This window comes from Fringilla coelebs (genome assembly GCF_963513975.1).
Source record: "Fringilla coelebs genome assembly, chromosome: 5".
NCBI lineage: Eukaryota > Metazoa > Chordata > Aves > Passeriformes > Fringillidae > Fringilla > Fringilla coelebs.
This window is the reverse complement of record NC_140033.1, coordinates 17,816,428-17,823,348: the sequence shown is the minus strand read 5'-3', so window position 1 is coordinate 17,823,348 and position 6,921 is coordinate 17,816,428.

Below are 6,921 nucleotides of genomic sequence, written 5' to 3'. Positions count from 1 at the left end.
CAGAGGTTGGAGAGCATGCTCTCTTGCTTTATCTTTACCTACTTACAGTATCCCCCTTGTAAGAGACAGGACACTGTTACAACACCACTTCTTTGTTCAAATGTCACTGTCTTAAAGACTTTTAGCAGCATTGCAGCACAGATTTCACTACCTGAGACAAAGACTGAAGTGAGCATGCAAGGCTTCATAAAATTTTGGTGATAACCAAAACAATTTTAATGATGCTGCCTCCCAGCTCCCTTCACTTAAAGAGGAAAACCTGAATTATAATATTCAACAAGAGAATGTATCTGGTGCTCAAGACTAAAAATAATTTTAACAAACATTTTTGGCACATGTAATATACAATACACTCTCACATACTACTTTTTAACAATTAATTACAAAAATATTTCAAACTATTTAAGGGAATCAATTCATTAGAATTGTGAGAAAAAGAGAGCAGTGAACAAAAAGAGACCAGTAGGGTGAGTTGCATAGCTGTTCTTTACCCCAAAACACCTTCACAATTTAGATATCACCTACATCAAATTGCACACACTTGAAAGTAATGATGTGATTAATCTTTCTTTTCTTCATAGATATGCAAGACTTTAGCTAGAAGTCATATATTTTTTCATACACTGATTAATAGCTGTTTGCAAGGAGCAATTCATGACCACTATGATTTTTTTTTAGCTTTTTAATTGTCTACGTATAATTAAATGTCTTGGAGTTGTATGCACAATAGGTAGTGAATTTTGAGATCAGTTATACTTGCATAAGTATTTTTTTGACAGAGAACAAAAGTGTATTTTTTGCTCCCCCTCACCCTTTGAACTTTTGTAAATTTAATTTTATTTCTGTTTCAGATAAGGTTTTCCTACTCTTTGAGTCTCATTTTTCTAGGGGCTAGACACTGTCTTAATTTTGTGGCTTATGTAGGACTCTGTTCTTTTCTACATATAGTTTATCTAAGTAGAAAGAAGATTAACTTTAAAAATTCCTTCCTAGCAACACAGTTCCTTCCATAAATTCTAACAGATGTAGTAAATCAATGGTGTTAAAAATCTCAATCTGAATTAAAGTTTGTTTTTGGAATAACAGGATGTTTGAAACAGAACAGAAAGAATATCTGATTTTTCTGTTTCTGAAGATGTTTTTTTGGTTTCTATTGTCTTATCTGCACCCTTATGAAAGGTTTTTTCTTTTCGGTACAAATATGCATAAGTGAATCTGATTTTAAGTACAGGCATTTACCTGAATAAAACATGGCATGAGTTTTAAAAATTAGCTGAAAACTGTGGTCTGGATTTTGTTTTATTGGAGGGTAGAGATCCACAGCTTGTGTCATGCTTTGTCATACTGCCCAGAGAAAGGCAGGTCCCATCTAGTGAACGCCTCTCTTGCAAAGCTGCAGTTGAGAAAATGAAGAAAAGCCTGTATTCAGTCCCAGATCAAAGTTCAGAAATGTGAAGGATGCTTTTAGCGTAATAATCAGGGAAAAAAGCTACAAAAACATTGACTTTGCCCATTAATGTTACAGTGGAAAAACATTATGTAAGCAACAAACTCTTGCAAATGCTTACAGACATGCTGCACCCCAGAAAACTGGAAACCCCAGATTGCATGGGTCTCCACAAATCAGAAGGAATTATGTGAGTACAGAGTTGTGTAGATAAAACCAGAAGCTCACACAGCAAGATTTGTTTTTATTGGGAAGCACAGTGAGTTCACACCAAAGGAATGTATTCATACCTATGCTTACCCATACAATTTTTAATGTAGCGATGACTAATTATCTTTTATAAATTATATTCATAGCCAATTATAACATAAATGGAAGCCCTCATCAGAAAACATTCTGGATCAGAGTCTTAATCCTTCCATTAAGTGATAACTACTCTCAGGATTAAGTAATTTTTAATAGGTAAAAAAATCAATTAAACTTTTAATAAATACAATTTCATTTACGCATGTATCTATAGAAACACATATTCTATACACACATGTATAAATGAAATGTGTGTGCATATATATATGAAATATATATATATATGAAAAAAAGTTTATTTTCTTTTTATGTATATGTATATATATATATATATATATATATATATATATATATATATATATATATATATATATATATATATATGTAGGCATAAAAAGAAAATAAACTTTTTTTCATGTATGTATCCAACTTTGGTTATATGCTTAGAATATACACATTTGGGTATTATAATATATGGAATGCAATTCAAAGCAGAGTTCCACGTGTGAATACGCCAACAGATGGCAAGAATCCTCTAAGGCAGTCTGTATGCCAGAGTATAAATACTGCTGCAGTAAAACTAATCACAAGAGGAAACTAAAGCCTGTAGATGATGTATCATTAAGCAAAATACAGTTAGAATTCTGGACTCAGCTGAATCAGTGAATCTCACCCTGTCACCAGTTGCCATCAAATTTTCTGAACTGGAGAAAAAATATCCTTAATTTTAATGACTAAGAGTGTGGTGTGGAGACACATATTTCTGGTTACTAGGTAGAAGAGTTATTGAAGCCCTGATGATCTTTGAAAAATATTCAGTGAAAGCATTGGATTAGAAGCTGTGCAAATAAAAGCATAGATAGTGACTGCAAGACTTATCCCAAAGCAAGGGTAGAGCTGCCTCCCAGCACCAATAAAAGATTTACTTGGTTTTCACCACCTCGTGCTTCTTGACTTCCAGCCTGAAACTGGACTCTTAATCAGACTTTCCAGTTGATGTGTAAGTGACAAATATACTGCATAGTCTTCCAGGAGGATATTTTTGGTCTATTTTTTGCTCACTACACTCTGATAAGAGACAGCCAGAAGTCTAATCGTGTAGTTAAATATTTGGCCTAAATTAACTGGAGCAGAGATTGAAATCTTAAGTGTCTCATTTAAAAGGCTTTACACCTTTTAAAGAACTGTACTAAAGTCCTTACAGGAACAGTAAATAAGACAGGTGCCATGATAGGTGTCCCCAAGACCAGCCTTCTGTTGCACCTTGCCATCAAAGATGATGAGCTAGATAGGTACCCTTGGAGGTGCTTGGCCTGCATGGGGCAGTGAAATTCTCTACAAATTCAAGTGCAAATTGGTAAGCATTGTGTAAATAAAAAATTTCTGATTGCATAAATATAGCATATTAAACAGCAAAGACCAAGTCAGGCCACTCATAGAGCATGATTTCCTGTTCTATATTACTGATCCAGCAGACCTGTCTGTGTGAAGGGCTGATAAATCTGACTGAATGATCATAGGTTCTTTGTGTACAATTTTAAGCAAAATTTCACCATATCTTCTCAAGGTGGGATATGTGGTTCTTGTATTTTGCTCTAATAACAGGAAGTGTATTTTGACCATAGCTACAGGTATGAGTAATGTACATTAATAAAGGGCATGTTGAATATTGGGCTACAGTTGTCTCTGACTTTGATTTTAAAAAAAGAAAATAAGAAAAAAAGAAAAAAAGAAAAAATAAAAGAGAAAAAAAAAGGATAAAAGGATAAGATAAAATGAAAAAAAGAAAAAATAATAAAAATAAATTTATTAGTATTATTTATTACCTAACTGAAATCAGACTATTAGTTCAAGTTCAAGTAAATCAACAGGCTTTTCCAGATAAGCCAAATTGTGGAAACACTTCGCTATGAAGACATATACTGCTAAAGATGTGACTTCTTCATAAGATGTGTGTAGAAGTCTAGAAGAATTTTTGTGCTACAAAATTTCACTGAATAATCTGGTGTTTTTAACTTTAATGGCACTTTAAGGTTTTGTTCAGTTTTGCTTTTCTTTCAGCATAGACTCAACACACTGTCACTACTGCTGATGGCACTTTTTGTGGAAGACAGGTTTATGCATAATATAAACATTTCAAAAGAATCTAAATAAATAAATAAGACTTTCTTGGAAATATACCTATAAACCCCTAGGCAAGCCATATTAAAAATATACTCCCAAAGGCTGGGACGTGCTAAAATGTTCAGTTTCTCTTCCTGAACAATTTTAGGCAATCCCTCTGAAAATTTGATTGATGGCTGGTTTGATAGCAAATACAATCTGCCACACATTTGTGTGTTATGCACAGCTGTGTATATAAGCTTCCATAAAATAACCCATATGCTAATTTTGTTCATTGAAGAAGGCTGTAGTAACACAGGAGAGAAAGGAGGAAAGCAGTTAAGGTTTTCTCTTTTCTTGACACCATCACCTTGCTTTTCTTGTAAATCTGAAGTGAAATGCTTCAGTGTCTAAAACCTTGTGAGCTATAAGGAGCCACTGCTCTGTCACTCTTCAGTCCCTCTAGTACTCCAGTGACATGACTGCAGGCTTCCCAGCAATGAGACTCTTTTTTTACTTCCATTTCTCAGTGCTTCTCCTTTTTCCAATTTTCAGCGCTAAAGATGTACCAAAATGTTGTTACTATGGTTACCCGAAGATTATTTTTGAAAAACACAGTTGTTTTAACTTCCCCACCTTCGTATCAACCTAAAGTTTGTCACTCCCTTCTCTCAGAAGAGTAAAGTGCAGAAGAAAATTACACTCACCTGCTTAGAACTTCATAGTGTTTTCCTGCTTGTGCAGCCTACCACAAAACAACCTTCTGTAGCATTCTATCAGGCCAGGGGAAAACACATTCTTTCTTTCCCAGTTTAAAGTATCTATACCCAGCTCTCTGATTAGCTATTATCTGCTTCTCTTCAGCCAGCCACATGAGAACTCCTCATAACCTATTCAAAGGAAAACCAGGCCTTTTCCAAGAAAGAAAATCATTAGAAGTATTTTAATTAATCTTTAGAAATATATTACTAAGTATTTTCTTTTTTATATATATTTGATGCATTCAAAAATAAATTCAGGAATAAGAGAAGACATAAGAAAGGGGAAAAAAAAAGGAATCTATATGGGGGAAATTAAATGCTTCTAGGAAAAAACAGTGCTGCTCTGACAGAAACAAAATGAAGAGACCTAAACTCAAAGATCTTTGGAGAGAGATTTGAAGAGCTGTCTTGTAGCAAAATCAATTGAAACATAGGAGAGAGGCACCTTTGAAAGGGAATAAAGCATTCAACTCCAGAACAAAGTAGGCAGAAAAAACTGATTTCATGAAGGATGCTTTCCTGGTTCACATTCACCACTACAAAAAGTTAAAAATGAAACCAAATCAAAAGAAACACAAATTCAAACCAAAACAACCGAACCAGAAAAATCCCAGTAACTCTCTTATTACTGCATAAGGCAGTAATGTTTTCCAACAGACTTCTTTTTACAATATCTTTTACAGTGTCTTCTGGGAATAGAAAAGTACACTTTCAATGTGATTATTCCTAAAATCTATTTACTGCCATCAAAGCATAATGTCTAACATCTTTTTGTTCCAGTTCAGTAAAACAAAGGGAATGCAGAGGAGGGCAATGAAGATAATCAGAGGCTGCAGCCTATGAGGAGAGGCTGAGGGAGTTGTGATTGTTCAGCCTGGAAAAGAGAAGGCTCAGGGGAGAGCTTAGAGAAGCCTTTCAGTATATAAAAGAAGGGTACATACAAGAAAGATGGAGAGGAATTTTTTGCAAGGATATATAGAGACAGAGCAAGGTGGAATGGTTTAAAGCTGATAGTGCATTTAGATAAAATATTAGGCAGAAATTCTTTGCTGTGAGAGTGGTGAGGCACAGGAAAAAGGTTTCCCAGAGAAGCTGTGGTTGCCCCATTCCTGGAACTGTTCAAGGCCAGGTTGGATGGGACTTTGAACAAATCAATCTAGTGACAGTTGTCCCTATCCATAGCAGGAATTTGGAACTAGATGATCTTCAAGGTCCCTTCCAACCCAAATCATTCTGTGATTCTGTGATTCTGAACATCAGTCATACATGTAAATTCCCAGTGCCTTTAGTACTGTAAGGCAAAAAATTAGGTTCACCTAAAAAGGAGAGACAAAAAACCTTACAGTGAATTAAAACAAGGCAGCAGAAGAAATATAATAGCTTAGGCAAGTATTAAACACCCACTAAAACATAATGGTTAGGTAGTTAAGCAGGGAATAGGCAATATTATTTTAAAAGTTATTAACTGCTGTTTAATTCAGTCATAATTAACTTCTGATAATACCAGATATAATTTCCACTATTGCAAGCATTTTTTAATGAAATCACACAAACTTATACACAGCCTCACACATAAGTATTTAAATAGAAAATGGAGCTTGAAACAGCCTCTTCAGGTACCTTGAAAATGACTTAAAGTGTACAGCAGAAGGTGTAATATATTTCATAATATCAAAACACCCTAAGAAATACAGGTCTATTTGCAAAAAAAAAAACCTCCCTCAGGGAGAACTAAAAACTACAAAGTGGATTTAGCATCCTAAAGAAAATTATCTGATGTTAGAAGAACCATTTTCTTGTAACTAGACAGAGTGAAGTGACTGATTTACATATTGATTTATGAATGTTCATCTGGGTTATTTATCCTCAGTATTTCCCAAGGATTTAGTCCGGATCAAGCAGAGTAAGAATTTTTCTAATATACAAAAAATTACCAAAAAAATCTGTGTAGATAGAATCTCAAACTTCAAATGAAATAGTAGAAATTATTGCAATTATAAAAATATACTATTATGAATAATAATGAAAAATTACTTAATTCTATTTGCCCTCCCAGTGTACAGAATATGGTTTTATCTTCATCGGCCTTCTTCCAAATCTGGTTATCTGAAATCTCTGGAAATCCATTTGGTATGTTATGAAAATGTAAGATTATCATCTGTTCTAGTTTTCCTTATAGTCAGATATATTACATTAGTTTCCCAGTTGAAACATAGTAAAAAATATTTAGGTATACTTACAATTTATTGAAAATAGTGTTTAATTATAAATTTCATGCTGCAAATGAATAAAGATCTCTATAGA